At 46.3% G+C, this 18,975-nt stretch overlaps 7 non-coding genes across 7 annotated transcripts; all 7 read right to left on the reverse strand.

Moving 5' to 3' along the window:
* Nucleotides 1-229: 229 nt before the first annotated feature.
* Nucleotides 230-301, reverse strand: TRNAW-CCA (transfer RNA tryptophan (anticodon CCA)). The gene has a single exon. It is a non-coding gene; the product is annotated as a tRNA-Trp (tRNA).
* A 2,547-nt stretch (nt 302-2,848) lies between these two features.
* On the reverse strand, nt 2,849-2,922 carry TRNAN-GUU (transfer RNA asparagine (anticodon GUU)). Its single transcript has one exon. It is a non-coding gene; the product is annotated as a tRNA-Asn (tRNA).
* Nucleotides 2,923-9,559: 6,637 nt separating this feature from the next.
* On the reverse strand, nt 9,560-9,633 carry TRNAN-GUU (transfer RNA asparagine (anticodon GUU)). The gene has a single exon. It is a non-coding gene; the product is annotated as a tRNA-Asn (tRNA).
* A 1,790-nt stretch (nt 9,634-11,423) lies between these two features.
* Nucleotides 11,424-11,495, reverse strand: TRNAW-CCA (transfer RNA tryptophan (anticodon CCA)). Its single transcript has one exon. It is a non-coding gene; the product is annotated as a tRNA-Trp (tRNA).
* A 313-nt stretch (nt 11,496-11,808) lies between these two features.
* Nucleotides 11,809-11,882, reverse strand: TRNAN-GUU (transfer RNA asparagine (anticodon GUU)). Its single transcript has one exon. It is a non-coding gene; the product is annotated as a tRNA-Asn (tRNA).
* Nucleotides 11,883-15,906: 4,024 nt separating this feature from the next.
* TRNAW-CCA (transfer RNA tryptophan (anticodon CCA)) lies at nt 15,907-15,978 on the reverse strand. The gene has a single exon. It is a non-coding gene; the product is annotated as a tRNA-Trp (tRNA).
* Nucleotides 15,979-18,155: 2,177 nt separating this feature from the next.
* TRNAW-CCA (transfer RNA tryptophan (anticodon CCA)) lies at nt 18,156-18,227 on the reverse strand. The gene has a single exon. It is a non-coding gene; the product is annotated as a tRNA-Trp (tRNA).
* Nucleotides 18,228-18,975: the final 748 nt, after the last annotated feature.

Raw genomic sequence — 18,975 nt, forward strand, 5'->3', positions numbered from 1 at the left:
AGATGGTAAAGAGGAAATACGTCTGCTGCATCCAGTAAAACATAGAGATTGGCCTGCTTTAAAGGTTGACCATGTCCTTCATGGGTGTCTGTCAATATGATACTTCCCTGCTGCAAAGCTTACATTCGAAACGCCAGAACAACTAGGCCCAGAGCACAAAGATGCAGTCAGGTTGAAATAACGAGATACTGAAGAGCAATTTTGTATTTCAGAGTGGGAAAAGGAAGTATGACCCCGACGTGATTTGAACACACAACCTTCTGATCTGGAGTCAGACGCGCTACCATTGCGCCACGAGGTCCTTGTGGCAGTCTACCTGGTGTGTCTGATGACAGAATAAAGGTAGGAGACGTACATGCACCTGCAGAGCCTCATTGCTTCTTTAGGTAGACTGGCTAGGACAGCTTCCTTCTGTGCATCAGTACACGCTGCAGCCAAACCCCTCCCGTGAAGTCTTGATGTTTATGAATTGAATGGCAAGTTTTGAAAAACTAAAGCAAGCGAGAAGAATTGCTTGCAGTTTATTGGATTTTTTGGACGTCAGCAGACGAGACCTGCGAGAGGTAAACAGAAGTTCATAGTTGGTCATGCTTAATTTTTGAGACAAAATGCATCGTCCCTGGGTGGGCTTGAACCACCAACCTTTCGGTTAACAACCGATTGCGCCACAGAGACTCAGGCAGTGCTTGCTCTGGGGCCTGATTGGTGTGCTGTTTGCTTATGCTTCCCAGGCAACCTGAAAATATTTCTAAAATAGCTCTATTTCCCACAGCAAATCAGGGTATCAAGCACTTCCCTACCTCCCCTAATCCACAAACACAGGGGATTTAGTAGAGGACAGAGCCCATCAACAGTGCACCAAATGTCCTCTGTGTAGGCATAACTTGCTATGAGGAGAAAGCCACAGTTGCGCACTTGTGTTAAAAGGGGACAGTAGGCTGAACCCAGAGAACACGGGAGAAATGACTCAGGTTTACTGAGTGGAACACTCTGTGTCTTTGTGCCAAAAACAGCAGCGTCTTTTCGGTTAACAGCCGAACGCGCTAACCAATTGCGCCACAGAGACTCACTGGCATGTGTGTTCTGCCTTTGGCCTGATTGCATTGCTATTTTTTTCTGATTGGCAGAAAACCTGAACTTTTTTCTGAAAAAGGCATGCCTCTCTTAGCACTGCAGTGCATTAGACTGCTCCCTTGCTTCCCTGAGTCCCCAAATACACAACCACCCTGGGCACAATAGAAGACACATTCCAGCAGATTTAGCAAGAGTGCACCAAGGATTCTATATGTAGGTACCTTGCTGAGAAGCAAGACCTGCAGTTGCATTCTTCTGTTAAAAGAGGGCAGCAGAGTGCACCAAGAGAACTTGGGGGAAGTAGCTTATGTTAACTACTTGCCATGCTCTTTATAGATCCCTCTGTTTGACTGGGTGAATTCTAATTTCTGGGGTAGAGTAAGCAATTTTTGGATCTAGATGCTGTGCGCAACAGGAATGCTATATACTGCACTGTACTGCTACTGAAAAGTTACCAATTTTACAGGATGTTCAGGTAAGCTTTGTTTCAGAAAACAACTTGCTACAGGTCCTAGGACAGATTACTGGGACAAAGGAAGAGGGTTTGGGGATTAGCACATCTCCTATGAAAGGTACAGTCACGCCCGAGACAACTCTGAGTGTCACCTCAAATTCTAAGAAATGCAAACTAGGGACCTACGCTTTTTATTGCCAGTGGATCTTTGTGTTTCAGACAAATGTGCACGCCTCCCAGAGCCCCTTGCAATGCACTTAGGGAAATGGGGGAAGGTGCTGTGAAGCCCTCTCGCTGACAATGTCTCTCTTGTCTATAATGTATCTATGAGAGAGAGAGAAATAGGCAATGCGAGAGTGAAAAAGTAAAATGGAAATGTGTCTACTGAGACCAGTATAAGGGGAAATCCTCACAATCCAGGACCGACAGTTGATTGGGAGGGCGCTTACAGGTTTCCGACACCAGACCGGTACCTGAACTCACAAACCCAAACTGCAAAGTGATGGGCATTGCCAGTAGACTGCCGACCCCCTTTCGGGGCCCCAGCATATATCCTTTAGTCACACCTACAGTTCCCAGGACAGTGCAGCATTCAGCGATTACACGAAAATATTGACAGCGCTAGGAGGCCATGCAAATGGCAGAGGTATGCTTTACAAAGCCCACGTAGCGTGCACAAAACAGCACATCAGTCAGGCCCACTTGTAGAGATGGTAAAGAGGAAATACTTCTGCTGCATCCAGTAAAACATAGAGATTGGCCTGCTTTAAAGGTTGACCATGTCCTTCATGGGTGTCTGTCAATATGATACTTCCCTGCTGCAAAGCTTACATTCGAAACGCCAGAACAACTAGGCCCAGAGCACAAAGATGCAGTCAGGTTGAAATAACGAGATACTGAAGAGCAATTTTGTATTTCAGAGTGGGAAAGGCAAATATGAGCCCGACGTGATTTGAACACACAACCTTCTGATCTGGAGTCAGACGCTACCATTGCGCCACGAGGTCCTTGTGGCAATCCACCTGGTGTGTCTGATGACAGAGTAAAGGTAGGAGACGTACATGCACCTGCAGAGCCTCATTGCTTCTTTAAGTAGACTGGCTAGGATAGCTTCCTTCTGTGCATCAGTACACGCTGCAGCCAAACCCTTCCCATGAAGTCTTGATGTTTATGAATTGAATGGCAAGTTTTGAAAAACTAAAGCAAGCGAGAAGAATTGCTTGCAGTTTATTGGATTTTTTGGACGTCAGCAGACGAGACCTGCGAGAGGTAAACAGAAGTTCATAGTTGGTCATGCTGAATTTTTGAGCCAAAACGCATCGTCCCTGGGTGGGCTTGAACCACCAACCTTTCGGTTAACAGCCGAACGCGCTAACCGATTGCGCCACAGAGACTCATGCAGTGCTTACTCTGGGGCCTGATTGGTGTGCTGTTTGCTTATGCTCCCCAGGCAACCTGAAAATATTTCTAAAATAGCTCTATTTCCCACAGCAAATCAGGGTATCAAGCACTTCCCTACCTCCCGTAATCCACAAACACAGGGGATTTAGTAGAGGACAGAGCCCATCAACAGTGCACCAAATGCCCTCTGTGTAGGCATAACTTGCTATGAGGAGAAAGCCACAGTTGCGCACTTGTCTTAAAAGGGGACAGTAGGCTGAACCCAGAGAACACGGGAGAAATGACTCAGGTTTACTGAGTGGAACACTCTGTGTCTTTGTGCCCAAAACAGCAGCGTCTTTTCGGTTAACAGCCGAACGCGCTAACCAATTGCGCCACAGAGACTCACTGGCATGTGTGTTCTGCCTTTGGCCTGATTGCATTGCTATTTTTTTCTGATTGGCAGAAAACCTGAACTTTTTTCTGAAAAAGGCATGCCTCTCTTAGCACTGCAGTGCATTAGACTGCTCCCTTGCTTCCCTGAGTCCCCAAATACACAACCACCTTGGGCACAATAGAAGACACATTCCAGCAGATTTAGCAAGAGTGCACCAAGGATTCTATATGTAGGTACCTTGCTGAGAAGCAAGACCTGCAGTTGCATTCTTCTGTTAAAAGAGGGCAGCAGAGTTCACCAAGAGAACTTGGGGGAAGTAGCTTATGTTAACTACTTGCCATGCTCTTTATAGATCCCTCTGTTTGACTGGGTGAATTCTAATTTCTGGGGTAGAGTAAGCAATTTTTGGATCTAGATGCTGTGCGCAACAGGAATGCTATATACTGCACTGTACTGCTACTGAAAAGTTACCAATTTTACAGGATGTTCAGGTAAGCTTTGTTTCAGAAAACAACTTGCTAGAGGCACTAAGACAGATTACTGGGAAAAAGGAAGAGGGTTTGGGGATTAGCACATCTCCTATGAAAGGTACAGTCACGCCCAAGACAACTCTGAGTGTCACCTCAAATTCTAAGAAATGCAAACTAGGGACCTACGCTTTTTATTGCCAGTGGATCTTTGTGTTTCAGACAAATGTGCACGCCTCCCAGAGCCCCTTGCAATGGACTTAGGGAAAGGGGGGAAGGTGCTGTGCAACCCTCTCGCTGACAATGTCTCTCTTGTCTATAATGTAACTATGAGAGAGAGAGAAATAGGCAATGCGAGAGTGAAAAAGTAAAATGGAAATGTGTCTACTGAGACCAGTATAAGGGGAAATCCTCACAATCCAGGACCGACAGTTGATTGGGAGGGCGCTTACAGGTTTCCGACACCAGACCGGTACCTGAACTCACAAACCCAAACTGCAAAGTGATGCCCATTGCCACTAGACTGCCGACCCCCTTTCGGGGCCCCAGCATATATCGTTTGGTCACACCTAGAGTTCCCAGGACAGTGCAGCATTCAGCGATTACACGAAAATATTGACAGCGCTAGGAGGCCATGCAAATGGCAGAGGTATGCTTTACAAAGCCCACGTAGCATGCACAAAACAGCACATCAGTCAGGCCCACTTGAAGAGATGGTAAAGAGGAAATACTTCTGCTGCATCCAGTAAAACATAGAGATTGGCCTGCTTTAAAGGTTGACCATGTCCTTCATGGGTGTCTGTCAATATGATACTTCCCTGCTGCAAAGCTTACATTCGAAACGCCAGAACAACTAGGCCCAGAGCATAAAGATGCAGTCAGGTTGAAATAACGAGATACTGAAGAGCAATTTTGTATTTCAGAGTGGGAAAAGGAAGTATGACCCCGACGTGATTTGAACACACAACCTTCTGATCTGGAGTCAGACGCTACCATTGCGCCACGAGGTCCTTGTGGCAATCCACCTGGTGTGTCTGATGACAGAATAAAGGTAGGAGACGTGCATGAACCTGCAGAGCCTCATTGCTTCTTTAAGTAGACTGGCTAGGATAGCTTCCTTCTGTGCATCAGTACACGCTGCAGCCAAACCCTTCCCATGAAGTCTTGATGTTTATGAATTAAATGGCAAGTTTTGAAAAACTAAAGCAAGCGAGAAGAATTGCTTGCAGTTTATTGGATTTTTTGGACGTCAGCAGACGAGACCTGCGAGAGGTAAACAGAAGTCCATAGTTGGTCACGCTGAATTTTTGAGCCAAAATGCACCGTCCCTGGGTGGGCTTCGGTTAACAGCCGAACGCGCTAACCGATTGCGCCACAGAGACTCATGCAGTTCTTACACAGGGGCCTGATTGGTGTGCTGTTTGCTTATGCTTCCCAGGCAACCTGAAAATATTTCTAAAATAGCTCTATTTCCCACAGCAAATCAGGGTATCAAGCACTTCCCTACCTCCCCTAATCCACAAACACAGGGGATTTAGTAGAGGACAGAGCCCATCAACAGTGCACCAAATGTCCTCTGTGTAGGCATAACTTGCTATGAGGAGAAAGCCACAGTTGCGCACTTGTGTTAAAAGGGGACAGTAGGCTGAACCCAGAGAACACGGGAGAAATGACTCAGGTTTACTGAGTGGAACACTCTGTGTCTTTGTGCCAAAAACAGCAGCGTCTTTTCGGTTAACAGCCGAATGCGCTAACCAATTGTGCCACAGAGACTCACTGGCATGTGTGTTCTGCCTTTGGCCTGATTGCATTGCTATTTTTTTCTGATTGGCAGAAAACCTGAACTTTTTTCTGAAAAAGGCATGCCTCTCTTAGCACTGCAGTGCATTAGACTGCTCCCTTGCTTCCCTGAGTCCCCAAATACACAACCACCTTGGGCACAATAGAAGACACATTCCAGCAGATTTAGCAAGAGTGCACCAAGGATTCTATATGTAGGTACCTTGCTGAGAAGCAAGACCTGCAGTTGCATTCTTCTGTTAAAAGAGGGCAGCAGAGTGCACCAAGAGAACTTGGGGGAAGTAGCTTATGTTAACTACTTGCCATGCTCTTTATAGATCCCTCTGTTTGACTGGGTGAATTCTAATTTCTGGGGTAGAGTAAGCAATTTTTGGATCTAGATGCTGTGCGCAACAGGAATGCTATATACTGCACTGTACTGCTACTGAAAAGTTACCAATTTTACAGGATGTTCAGGTAAGCTTTGTTTCAGAAAACAACTTGCTAGAGGCACTAAGACAGATTACTGGGACAAAGGAAGAGGGTTTGGGGATTAGCACATCTCCTATGAAAGGTACAGTCACGCCCGAGACAACTCTGAGTGTCACCTCAAATTCTAAGAAATGCAAACTAGGGACCTACGCTTTTTATTGCCAGTGGATCTTTGTGTTTCAGACAAATGTGCACGCCTCCCAGAGCCCCTTGCAATGCACTTAGGGAAAGGGGGGAAGGTGCTGTGAAGCCCTCTCGCTGACAATGTCTCTCTTGTCTATAATGTAACTATGAGAGAGAGAGAAATAGGCAATGCGAGAGTGAAAAAGTAAAATGGAAATGTGTCTACTGAGACCAGTATAAGGGGAAATCCTCACAATCCAGGACCGACAGTTGATTGGGAGGGCGCTTACAGGTTTCTGACACCAGACCGGTACCTGAACTCACAAACCCAAACTGCAAAGTGATGGGCATTGCCACTAGACTGCCGACCCCCTTTCGGGGCCCCAGCATATATCGTTTGGTCACACCTAGAGTTCCCAGGACAGTGCAGCATTCAGCGATTACACGAAAATATTGACAGCGCTAGGAGGCCATGCAAATGGCAGAGGTATGCTTTACAAAGCCCACGTAGCGTGCACAAAACAGCACATCAGTCAGGCCCACTTGAAGAGATGGTAAAGAGGAAATACTTCTGCTGCATCCAGTAAAACATAGAGATTGGCCTGCTTTAAAGGTTGACCATGTCCTTCATGGGTGTCTGTCAATATGATACTTCCCTGCTGCAAAGCTTACATTCGAAACGCCAGAACAACTAGGCCCAGAGCATAAAGATGCAGTCAGGTTGAAATAACGAGATACTGAAGAGCAATTTTGTATTTCAGAGTGGGAAAAGGAAGTATGACCCCGACGTGATTTGAACACACAACCTTCTGATCTGGAGTCAGACGCTACCATTGCGCCACGAGGTCCTTGTGGCAATCCACCTGGTGTGTCTGATGACAGAATAAAGGTAGGAGACGTGCATGAACCTGCAGAGCCTCATTGCTTCTTTAAGTAGACTGGCTAGGATAGCTTCCTTCTGTGCATCAGTACACGCTGCAGCCAAACCCTTCCCATGAAGTCTTGATGTTTATGAATTAAATGGCAAGTTTTGAAAAACTAAAGCAAGCGAGAAGAATTGCTTGCAGTTCATTGGATTTTTTGGACGTCAGCAGACGAGACCTGCGAGAGGTAAACAGAAGTCCATAGTTGGTCACGCTGAATTTTTGAGCCAAAATGCACCGTCCCTGGGTGGGCTTCGGTTAACAGCCGAACGCGCTAACCGATTGCGCCACAGAGACTCATGCAGTTCTTACACAGGGGCCTGATTGGTGTGCTGTTTGCTTATGCTTCCCAGGCAACCTGAAAATATTTCTAAAATAGCTCTATTTCCCACAGCAAATCAGGGTATCAAGCACTTCCCTACCTCCCCTAATCCACAAACACAGGGGATTTAGTAGAGGACAGAGCCCATCAACAGTGCACCAAATGTCCTCTGTGTAGGCATAACTTGCTATGAGGAGAAAGCCACAGTTGCGCACTTGTGTTAAAAGGGGACAGTAGGCTGAACCCAGAGAACACGGGAGAAATGACTCAGGTTTACTGAGTGGAACACTCTGTGTCTTTGTGCCAAAAACAGCAGCGTCTTTTCGGTTAACAGCCGAACGCGCTAACCAATTGTGCCACAGAGACTCACTGGCATGTGTGTTCTGCCTTTGGCCTGATTGCATTGCTATTTTTTTCTGATTGGCAGAAAACCTGAACTTTTTTCTGAAAAAGGTATGCCTCTCTTAGCACTGCAGTGCATTAGACTGCTCCCTTGCTTCCCTGAGTCCCCAAATACACAACCACCTTGGGCACAATAGAAGACACATTCCAGCAGATTTAGCAAGAGTGCACCAAGGATTCTATATGTAGGTACCTTGCTGAGAAGCAAGACCTGCAGTTGCATTCTTCTGTTAAAAGAGGGCAGCAGAGTGCACCAAGAGAACTTGGGGGAAGTAGCTTATGTTAACTACTTGCCATGCTCTTTATAGATCCCTCTGTTTGACTGGGTGAATTCTAATTTCTGGGGTAGAGTAAGCAATTTTTAGATCTAGATGCTGTGCGCAACAGGAATGCTATATACTGCACTGTACTGCTACTGAAAAGTTACCAATTTTACAGGATGTTCAGGTAAGCTTTGTTTCAGAAAACAACTTGCTAGAGGCACTAAGACAGATTACTGGGACAAAGGAAGAGGGTTTGGGGATTAGCACATCTCCTATGAAAGGTACAGTCACGCCCGAGACAACTCTGAGTGTCACCTCAAATTCTAAGAAATGCAAACTAGGGACCTACGCTTTTTATTGCCAGTGGATCTTTGTGTTTCAGACAAATGTGCACGCCTCCCAGAGCCCCTTGCAATGCACTTAGGGAAAGGGGGGAAGGTGCTGTGAAGCCCTCTCGCTGACAATGTCTCTCTTGTCTATAATGTAACTATGAGAGAGAGAGAAATAGGCAATGCGAGAGTGAAAAAGTAAAATGGAAATGTGTCTACTGAGACCAGTATAAGGGGAAATCCTCACAATCCAGGACCGACAGTTGATTGGGAGGGCGCTTACAGGTTTCTGACACCAGACCGGTACCTGAACTCACAAACCCAAACTGCAAAGTGATGGGCATTGCCACTAGACTGCCGACCCCCTTTCGGGGCCCCAGCATATATCGTTTGGTCACACCTAGAGTTCCCAGGACAGTGCAGCATTCAGCGATTACACGAAAATATTGACAGCGCTAGGAGGCCATGCAAATGGCAGAGGTATGCTTTACAAAGCCCACGTAGCGTGCACAAAACAGCACATCAGTCAGGCCCACTTGAAGAGATGGTAAAGAGGAAATACTTCTGCTGCATCCAGTAAAACATAGAGATTGGCCTGCTTTAAAGGTTGACCATGTCCTTCATGGGTGTCTGTCAATATGATACTTCCCTGCTGCAAAGCTTACATTCGAAACGCCAGAACAACTAGGCCCAGAGCATAAAGATGCAGTCAGGTTGAAATAACGAGATACTGAAGAGCAATTTTGTATTTCAGAGTGGGAAAAGGAAGTATGACCCCGACGTGATTTGAACACACAACCTTCTGATCTGGAGTCAGACGCTACCATTGCGCCACGAGGTCCTTGTGGCAATCCACCTGGTGTGTCTGATGACAGAATAAAGGTAGGAGACGTGCATGAACCTGCAGAGCCTCATTGCTTCTTTAAGTAGACTGGCTAGGATAGCTTCCTTCTGTGCATCAGTACACGCTGCAGCCAAACCCTTCCCATGAAGTCTTGATGTTTATGAATTGAATGGCAAGTTTTGAAAAACTAAAGCAAGCGAGAAGAATTGCTTGCAGTTTATTGGATTTTTTGGACGTCAGCAGACGAGACCTGCGAGAGGTAAACAGAAGTCCATAGTTGGTCACGCTGAATTTTTGAGCCAAAATGCACCGTCCCTGGGTGGGCTTGAACCACCAACCTTTTGGTTAACAGCCGAACGCGCTAACCGATTGCGCCACAGAGACTCATGCAGTTCTTACACAGGGGCCTGATTGGTGTGCTGTTTGCTTATGCTTCCCAGGCAACCTGAAAATATTTCTAAAATAGCTCTATTTCCCACAGCAAATCAGGGTATCAAGCACTTCCCTACCTCCCCTAATCCACAAACACAGGGGATTTAGTAGAGGACAGAGCCCATCAACAGTGCACCAAATGTCCTCTGTATAGGCATAACTTGCTATGAGGAGAAAGCCACAGTTGCGCACTTGTGTTAAAAGGGGACAGTAGGCTGAACCCAGAGAACACGGGAGAAATGACTCAGGTTTACTGAGTGGAACACTCTGTGTGTTTGTGCCAAAAACAGCAGCGTCTTTTCGGTTAACAGCCGAACGCGCTAACCAATTGCGCCACAGAGACTCACTGGCATGTGTGTTCTGCCTTTGGCCTGATTGCATTGCTATTTTGTTCTGATTGGCAGAAAACCTGAACTTTTTTCTGAAAAAGGCATGCCTCTCTTAGCACTGCAGTGCATTAGACTGCTCCCTTGCTTCCCTGAGTCCCCAAATACACAACCACCTTGGGCACAATAGAAGACACATTCCAGCAGATTTAGCAAGAGTGCACCAAGGATTCTATATGTAGGTACCTTGCTGAGAAGCAAGACCTGCAGTTGCATTCTTCTGTTAAAAGAGGGCAGCAGAGTGCACCAAGAGAACTTGGGGGAAGTAGCTTATGTTAACTACTTGCCATGCTCTTTATAGATCCCTCTGTTTGACTGGGTGAATTCTAATTTCTGGGGTAGAGTAAGCAATTTTTGGATCTAGATGCTGTGCGCAACAGGAATGCTATATACTGCACTGTACTGCTACTGAATAGTTACCAATTTTACAGGATGTTCAGGTAAGCTTTGTTTCAGAAAACTACTTGCTAGAGGCACTAAGACAGATTACTGGGACAAAGGAAGAGGGTTTGGGGATTAGCACATCTCCTATGAAAGGTACAGTCACGCCCGAGACAACTCTGAGTGTCACTTCAAATTTTAAGAAATGCAAACTAGGGACCTACGCTTTTTATTGCCAGTGGATCTTTGTGTTTCAGACAAATGTGCACGCCTCCCAGAGCCCCTTGCAATGCACTTAGGGAAATGGGGGAAGGTGCTGTGCAACCCTCTCGCTGACAATGTCTCTCTTGTCTATAATGTAACTATGAGAGAGAGAGAAATAGGCAATGCGAGAGTGAAAAAGTAAAATGGAAATGTGTCTACTGAGACCAGTATAAGGGGAAATCCTCACAATCCAGGACCGACAGTTGATTGGGAGGGCGCTTACAGTTTTCTGACACCAGACCGGTACCTGAACTCACAAACCCAAACTGCAAAGTGATGGGCATTGCCACTAGACTGCCGACCCCCTTTCGGGGCCCCAGCATATATCCTTTAGTCACACCTAGATTTCCCAGGACAGTGCAGCATTCAGCGATTACACGAAAATATTGACAGCGCTAGGAGGCCATGCAAATGGCAGAGGTATGCTTTACAAAGCCCACGTAGTGTGCACAAAACAGCACATCAGTCAGGCCCACTTGAAGAGATGGTAAAGAGGAAATACTTCTGCTGCATCCAGTAAAACATAGAGATTGGCCTGCTTTAAAGGTTGACCATGTCCTTCATGGGTGTCTGTCAATATGATACTTCCCTGCTGCAAAGTTTACATTCGAAACGCCAGAACCACTAGGCCCAGAGCACAAAGATGCAGTCAGGTTGAAATAACGAGATACTGAAGAGCAATTTTATATTTCAGAGTGGGAAAAGCAAATATGACCCCGACGTGATTTGAACACGCAACCTTCTGATCTGGAGTCAGACGCGCTACCATTGCGCCACGAGGTCCTTGTGGCAGTCCACCTGGTGTGTCTGATGACAGAATAAAGGTAGGAGACGTACATGCACCTGCAGAGCCTCATTGCTTCTTTAAGTAGACTGGCTAGGATAGCTTCCTTCTGTGCATCAGTACACGCTGCAGCCAAACCCTTCCCATGAAGTCTTGATGTTTATGAATTGAATGGCAAGTTTTGAAAAACTAAAGCAAGCTAGAAGAATTGCTTACAGTTTATTGGATTTTTTGGACGTCAGCAGACGAGACCTGCGAGAGGTAAACAGAAGTTCATAGTTGGTCATGCTGAATTTTTGAGCCAAAACGCATCGTCCCTGGGTGGGCTTGAACCACCAACCTTTCGATTAACAGCCGAACGCGCTAACCGATTGCGCCACAGAGACTCATGCAGTGCTTACTCTGGGGCCTGATTGGTGTGCTGTTTGCTTATGCTCCCCAGGCAACCTGAAAATATTTCTAAAATAGCTCTATTTCCCACAGCAAATCAGGGTATCAAGCACTTCCCTACCTCCCGTAATCCACAAACACAGGGGATTTAGTAGAGGACAGAGCCCATCAACAGTGCACCAAATGCCCTCTGTGTAGGCATAACTTGCTATGAGGAGAAAGCCACAGTTGCGCACTTGTCTTAAAAGGGGACAGTAGGCTGAACCCAGAGAACACGGGAGAAATGACTCAGGTTTACTGAGTGGAACACTCTGTGTCTTTGTGCCCAAAACAGCAGCGTCTTTTCGGTTAACAGCCGAACGCGCTAACCAATTGCGCCACAGAGACTCACTGGCATGTGTGTTCTGCCTTTGGCCTGATTGCATTGCTATTTTTTTCTGATTGGCAGAAAACCTGAACTTTTTTCTGAAAAAGGCATGCCTCTCTTAGCACTGCAGTGCATTAGACTGCTCCCTTGCTTCCCTGAGTCCCCAAATACACAACCACCTTGGGCACAATAGAAGACACATTCCAGCAGATTTAGCAAGAGTGCACCAAGGATTCTATATGTAGGTACCTTGCTGAGAAGCAAGACCTGCAGTTGCATTCTTCTGTTAAAAGAGGGCAGCAGAGTTCACCAAGAGAACTTGGGGGAAGTAGCTTATGTTAACTACTTGCCATGCTCTTTATAGATCCCTCTGTTTGACTGGGTGAATTCTAATTTCTGGGGTAGAGTAAGCAATTTTTGGATCTAGATGCTGTGCGCAACAGGAATGCTATATACTGCACTGTACTGCTACTGAAAAGTTACCAATTTTACAGGATGTTCAGGTAAGCTTTGTTTCAGAAAACAACTTGCTAGAGGCACTAAGACATATTACTGGGAAAAAGGAAGAGGGTTTGGGGATTAGCACATCTCCTATGAAAGGTACAGTCACGCCCGAGACAACTCTGAGTGTCACCTCAAATTCTAAGAAATGCAAACTAGGGACCTACGCTTTTTATTGCCAGTGGATCTTTGTGTTTCAGACAAATGTGCACGCCTCCCAGAGCCCCTTGCAATGCACTTAGGGAAAGGGGGGAAGGTGCTGTGCAACCCTCTCGCTGACAATGTCTCTCTTGTCTATAATGTAACTATGAGAGAGAGAGAAATAGGCAATGCGAGAGTGAAAAAGTAAAATGGAAATGTGTCTACTGAGACCAGTATAAGGGGAAATCCTCACAATCCAGGACCGACAGTTGATTGGGAGGGCGCTTACAGGTTTCCGACACCAGACCGGTACCTGAACTCACAAACCCAAACTGCAAAGTGATGCCCATTGCCACTAGACTGCCGACCCCCTTTCGGGGCCCCAGCATATATCGTTTGGTCACACCTAGAGTTCCCAGGACAGTGCAGCATTCAGCGATTACACGAAAATATTGACAGCGCTAGGAGGCCATGCAAATGGCAGAGGTATGCTTTACAAAGCCCACGTAGCATGCACAAAACAGCACATCAGTCAGGCCCACTTGAAGAGATGGTAAAGAGGAAATACTTCTGCTGCATCCAGTAAAACATAGAGATTGGCCTGCTTTAAAGGTTGACCATGTCCTTCATGGGTGTCTGTCAATATGATACTTCCCTGCTCCAAAGCTTACATTCGAAACGCCAGAACAACTAGGCCCAGAGCACAAAGATGCAGTCAGGTTGAAATAACGAGATACTGAAGAGCAATTTTGTATTTCAGAGTGGGAAAAGCAAATATGACCCCGACGTGATTTGAACACGCAACCTTCTGATCTAGAGTCAGACGCGCTACCATTGCGCCACGAGGTCCTTGTGGCAGTCCACCTGGTGTGTCTGATGACAGAATAAAGGTAGGAGACGTACATGCACCTGCAGAGCCTCATTGCTTCTTTAAGTAGACTGGCTAGGATAGCTTCCTTCTGTGCATCAGTACACGCTGCAGCCAAACCCTTCCCATGAAGTCTTGATGTTTATGAATTGAATGGCAAGTTTTGAAAAACTAAAGCAAGCGAGAAGAATTGCTTGCAGTTTATTGGATTTTTTGGACGTCAGCAGACGAGACCTGCGAGAGGTAAACAGAAGTTCATAGTTGGTCATGCTGAATTTTTGAGCCAAAATGCATCGTCCCTGGGTGGGCTTCGGTTAACAGCCGAACGCGCTAACCGATTGCACCACAGAGACTCATGCAGTTCTTACACAGGGGCCTGATTGGTGTGCTGTTTGCTTATGCTTCCCAGGCAACCTGAAAACATTTCTAAAATAGCTCTATTTCCCACAGCAAATCAGGGTATCAAGCACTTCCCTACCTCCCCTAATCCACAAACACAGGGGATTTAGTAGAGGACAGAGCCCATCAACAGTGCACCAAATGTCCTCTGTGTAGGCATAACTTGCTATGAGGAGAAAGCCACAGTTGCGCACTTGTGTTAAAAGGGGACAGTAGGCTGAACCCAGAGAACACGGGAGAAATGACTCAGGTTTACTGAGTGGAACACTCTGTGTCTTTGTGCCAAAAACAGCAGCGTCTTTTCGGTTAACAGCCGAACGCGCTAACCAATTGTGCCACAGAGACTCACTGGCATGTGTGTTCTGCCTTTGGCCTGATTGCATTGCTATTTTTTTCTGATTGGCAGAAAACCTGAACTTTTTTCTGAAAAAGGCATGCCTCTCTTAGCACTGCAGTGCATTAGACTGCTCCCTTGCTTCCCTGAGTCCCCAAATACACAACCACCTTGGGCACAATAGAAGACACATTCCAGCAGATTTAGCAAGAGTGCACCAAGGATTCTATATGTAGGTACCTTGCTGAGAAGCAAGACCTGCAGTTGCATTCTTCTGTTAAAAGAGGGCAGCAGAGTGCACCAAGAGAACTTGGGGGAAGTAGCTTATGTTAACTACTTGCCATGCTCTTTATAGATCCCTCTGTTTGACTGGGTGAATTCTAATTTCTGGAGTAGAGTAAGCAATTTTTGGATCTAGATGCTGTGCGCAACAGGAATGCTATATACTGCACTGTACTGCTACTGAAAAGTTACCAATTTTACAGGATGTTCAGGTAAGCTTTGTTTCAGAAAACAACTTGCTAGAGGCACTAAGACAGATTACTGGGACAAAGGAAGAGGGTTTGGGGATTAGCACATCTCCTATGAAAGGTACAGTCACGCCCGAGACAACTCTGAGTGTCACCTCAAATTCTAAGAAATGCAAACTAGGGACCTACGCTTTTTATTGCCAGTGGATCTTTGTGTTTCAGACAAATGTGCACGCCTCCCAGAGCCCCTTGCAATGCACTTAGGGAAAGGGGGGAAGGTGCTGTGAAGCCCTCTCGCTGACAATGTCTCTCTTGTCTATAATGTAACTATGAGAGAGAGAGAAATAGGCAATGCGAGAGTGAAAAAGTAAAATGGAAATGTGTCTACTGAGACCAGTATAAGGGGAAATCCTCACAATCCAGGACCGACAGTTGATTGGGAGGGCGCTTACAGGTTTCTGACACCAGACCGGTACCTGAACTCACAAACCCAAACTGCAAAGTGATGGGCATTGCCACTAGACTGCCGACCCCCTTTCGGGGCCCCAGCATATATCGTTTGGTCACACCTAGAGTTCCCAGGACAGTGCAGCATTCAGCGATTACACGAAAATATTGACAGCGCTAGGAGGCCATGCAAATGGCAGAGGTATGCTTTACAAAGCCCACGTAGCGTGCACAAAACAGCACATCAGTCAGGCCCACTTGAAGAGATGGTAAAGAGGAAATACTTCTGCTGCTTCCAGTAAAACATAGAGATTGGCCTGCTTTAAAGGTTGACCATGTCCTTCATGGGTGTCTGTCAATATGATACTTCCCTGCTGCAAAGCTTACATTCGAAACGCCAGAACAACTAGGCCCAGAGCATAAAGATGCAGTCAGGTTGAAATAACGAGATACTGAAGAGCAATTTTGTATTTCAGAGTGGGAAAAGCAAATATGACCCCGACGTGATTTGAACACGCAACCTTCTGATCTGGAGTCAGACGCGCTACCATTGCACCACGAGGTCCTTGTGGCAGTCCACCTGGTGTGTCTGATGACAGAATAAAGGTAGGAGACGTACATGCACCTGCAGAGCCTCATTGCTTCTTTAAGTAGACTGGCTAGGATAGCTTCCTTCTGTGCATCAGTACACGCTGCAGCCAAACCCTTCCCATGAAGTCTTGATGTTTATGAATTGAATGGCAAGTTTTGAAAAACTAAAGCAAGCTAGAAGAATTGCTTACAGTTTATTGGATTTTTTGGACGTCAGCAGACGAGACCTGCGAGAGGTAAACAGAAGTTCATAGTTGGTCATGCTGAATTTTTGAGACAAAATGCATCGTCCCTGGGTGGGCTTGAACCACCAACCTTACGATTAAGAGCCGAACGCGCTAACCGATTGCGCCACAGAGACTCATGCAGTGCTTACACTGGGGCCTGATTGGTGTGCTGTTTGCTTATGCTTCCCAGGCAACCTGAAAATATTTCTAAAATAGCTCTATTTCCCACAGCAAATCAGGGTATCAAGCACTTCCCTACCTCCCGTAATCCACAAACACAGGGGATTTAGTAGAGGACAGAGCCCATCAACAGTGCACCAAATGTCCTCTGTGTAGGCATAACTTGCTATGAGGAGAAAGCCACAGTTGCGCACTTGTGTTAAAAGGGGACAGTAGGCTGAACCCAGAGAACACGGGAGAAATGACTCAGGTTTACTGAGTGGAACACTCTGTGTCTTTGTGCCAAAAACAGCAGCGTCTTTTCGGTTAACAGCCGAACGCGCTAACCAATTGCGCCACAGAGACTCACTGGCATGTGTGTTCTGCCTTTGGCCTGATTGCATTGCTATTTTTTTCTGATTGGCAGAAAACCTGAACTTTTTTCTGAAAAAGGCATGCCTCTCTTAGCACTGCAGTGCATTAGACTGCTCCCTTGCTTCCCTGAGTCGCCAAATACACAACCACCTTGGGCACAATAGAAGACACATTCCAGCAGATTTAGCAAGAGTGCACCAAGGTTTCTATATGTAGGTACCTTTCTGAGAAGCAAGACCTGCAGTTGCATTCTTCTGTTAAAAGATGGCAGCAGAGTGCACCAAGAGAACTTGGGGGAAGTAGCTTATGTTAACTACTTGCCATGCTCTTTATAGATCCCTCTGTTTGACTGGGTGAATTCTAATTTCTGGGGTAGAGTAAGCAATTTTTGGATCTAGATGCTGTGCGCAACAGGAATGCTATATACTGCACTGTACTGCTACTGAAAAGTTACCAATTTTACAGGATGTTCAGGTAAGCTTTGTTTCAGAAAACAACTTGCTAGAGGCACTAAGACAGATTACTGGGACAAAGGAAGAGGGTTTGGGGATTAGCACATCTCCTATGAAAGGTACAGTCACGCCCGAGACAACTATGAGTGTCACCTCAAATTCTAAGAAATGCAAACTAGGGACCTACGCTTTTTATTGCCAGTGGATCTTTGTGTTTCAGACAAATGTGCACGCCTCCCAGAGCCCCATGCAATGCACTTAGGGAAAGGGGGGAAGGTGCTGTGAAGCCCTCTCGCTGACAATGTCTCTCTTGTCTATAATGTAACTATGAGAGAGAGAGAAATAGGCAATGCGAAAGTGAAAAAGTAAAATGGAAATGTGTCTACTGAGACCAGTATAAGAGGAAATCCTCACAATCCAGGACCGACAGTTGATTGGGAGGGCGCTTACAGGCTTCCGACACCAGACCGGTACCTGAACTCACAAACCCAAACTGCAAAGTGATGGGCATTGCCACTAGACTGCCGACCCCCTTTCGGGGCCCCAGCATATATCCTTTAGTCACACCTAGAGTTCCCAGGACAGTGCAGCATTCAGCGATTACACGAAAATATTGACAGCGCTAGGAGGCCATGCAAATGGCAGAGGTATGCTTTACAAAGCCCACGTAGCGTGCACAAAACAGCACATCAGTCAGGCCCACTTGAAGAGATGGTAAAGAGGAAATACTTCTGCTGCATCCAGTAAAACATAGAGATTGGCCTGCTTTAAAGGTTGACCATGTCCTTCATGGGTGTCTGTCAATATGATACTTCCCTGCTGCAAAGTTTCCATTCAAAACCCCAGAACAACTAGGCCCAGAGCACAAAGATGCAGTCAGGTTGAAATAACGAGATACTGAAGAGCAATCTTGTATTTCAGAGTGGGAAAAGGAAGTATGACCCCGACGTGATTTGAACACGCAACCTTCTGATCTGGAGTCAGACGCGCTACCATTGCGCCACGAGGTCCTTGTGGCATTGCTCCTGGTGTGTCTGATGACAGAATAAAGGTAGGAGACGTACATGCACCTGCAGAGCCTCATTGCTTCTTTAAGTAGACTGGCTAGGATAGCTTCCTTCTGTGCATCAGTACACGCTGCAGCCAAACCCTTCCCATGAAGTCTTGATGTTTATGAATTGAATGGCAAGTTTTGAAAAACTAAAGCAAGCGAGAAGAATTGCTTGCAGTTTATTGGATTTTTTGGACGTCAGCAGACGAGACCTGCGAGAGGTAAACAGAAGTCCATAGTTGGTCACGCTGAATTTTTGAGACAAAATGCACCGTCCCTGGGTGGGCTTGAACCACCAACCTTAACAGCCGAACGCGCTAACCGATTGCGCCACAGAGACTCATGCAGTTCTTACACAGGGGCCTGATTGGTGTGCTGTTTGCTTATGCTTCCCAGGCAACCTGAAAATATTTCTAAAATAGCTCTTTTTCCCACAGCAAATCAGGGTATCAAGCACTTCCCTACCTCCCCTAATCCACAAACACAGGGGATTTAGTAGAGGACAGAGCCCATCAACAGTGCACCAAATGCCCTCTGTGTAGGCATAACTTGCTATGAGGATAAAGCCACAGTTGCGCACTTGTGTTAAAAGGGGACAGTAGGCTGAACCCAGAGAACACGGGAGAAATGACTCAGGTTTACTGAGTGGAACACTCTGTGTCTTTGTGCCAAAAACAGCAGCGTCTTTTCAGTTAACAGCCGAACGC

This window comes from Ambystoma mexicanum, chromosome 11 (assembly GCF_040938575.1).
Source record: "Ambystoma mexicanum isolate Mex_15411 chromosome 11, UKY_AmexF1_1, whole genome shotgun sequence".
In the NCBI taxonomy this organism is placed as follows: domain Eukaryota; kingdom Metazoa; phylum Chordata; class Amphibia; order Caudata; family Ambystomatidae; genus Ambystoma; species Ambystoma mexicanum.